The sequence below is a fragment of the Kryptolebias marmoratus genome, linkage group LG21, assembly GCF_001649575.2.
Source record: "Kryptolebias marmoratus isolate JLee-2015 linkage group LG21, ASM164957v2, whole genome shotgun sequence".
NCBI lineage: Eukaryota > Metazoa > Chordata > Actinopteri > Cyprinodontiformes > Rivulidae > Kryptolebias > Kryptolebias marmoratus.
Genome location: NC_051450.1, coordinates 23,307,943 through 23,309,499, shown reverse-complemented (window position 1 = coordinate 23,309,499; position 1,557 = coordinate 23,307,943).

The window sequence follows — 1,557 nt, the reverse complement described above, 5'->3', positions numbered from 1 at the left end:
CATCCATCCATCCATCCATCATCCATCCATCCATCCATCCATCATCCATCCGTCCATCCATCCATCCATCCATCCATCCATCCGTCCATCCATCCATCCAGTTCTGGAGTCAGGTCACGGGGAAAGCAGCTTCAGGAGGGAGGTTCAGCAGTTCTCCTCAGCCTCCTCTTCCAGCTCCTCCAGAAGGACTCCAAAGTGTCCCCAGGCCAGCTGAGAGACAGTCTCTGCAGCGTGTCCTAGGTCTCCTCCCAGGTGGACGTTCAGGGGACATCCCCACAGTTGCCTGAACCACCTCAGCTGGCTCCTCTCCATGTGGAGGAGCAGCGGCTCTACTCTGAACGTCTCAGCCTGTCTCTGAAGAAGAAACCAGCTGCTCTGCAGAGAAAACTCCTGGACCTGAGATCTCCTTCTTTCAGTCACTACCTAAAGTTCCTGAGCACAGGTGAGGGGAGGAGCAGAGAGTTTACCTCACCACCACAGGGCGGGACAGAGTATGAAATACTGCAGGAGCTGCAGCGATCTGTCTGTCAGTCTCACGCTCCATTCTTCCCTCACAACCCAGAGATACTTCAACTCCTCATTCCCAACCCGGAGAGAGCAGTCCGCCCTTTCCTGACTGAGGACCATGTCACCTGTCTGGAGTTTCATGGGATTTTTCCAACCTGCAGGCCACACACACACACACACACACACACACACACACACACACACACACACACACACACACACCGACCCGACCACACAGCTCATTTCTTTCCTAACATTTAAAGAGGTGAATTTGATCTGAGTCTGACAGTAATTACTCCCCAAACTGTCATCTCCCAAAGCTTTTCTGTCCGACTCTGTGGGATAAACCTGAGCAGCTGGTTCTCATCAGGAGTTTCAGACATTTATTGATGCCCTTTGACCCCCGAAGAGTCAGGAATCCCATAAAGTCAAATCCTCTTCAGCATTTTTAACAAACAAAATGTTTTATTCTTGTTCTTATTTTTTCTGCTCAGACTGAGACGTCTTCCTGTGGTGTTTATCTCTCTCTCCACACATCCTGTGTGTGAAACGTTAACAGAGGAACTAACTGTGGCTGTGCTTCTCTGACTACAGATCACTGCTGCCACCTGCTGGATAAACTACAAACAGCATTTTCTGAGAAATTCTAATGTGAATGCTGAATGACTGCTAAAATATCTGATAGAAGCTGGCTAATAGCTAAAAAAAGTAAAATGTTATCTAAACATAAATATAGTTTAATATATTTGAGTCTGTTAAGCAGAAAAGGTTGAAGGAAACTGAACTCTGTCCCAGATTATTAATCTGCTTTTACAGGCTTTATGATGGAACAGTAAGAAGCTCTGAATAAGTTAGTTTAATCACTTAAAGTAAAGAGTTTCATTGATTTATCTGCTCCTGGTGTTATCTCTGTGCTCTAACCTTTAATGGGACAGAGAATGACCCGTTCTGTCATTCAGAGTCCTGTGAGCCGTTACAGACTGATGAAGGTAACGATGTTTCCATCCCCTTCAAACCCTGACCCATCCCCGTCGAACCCTGACCCGTCCC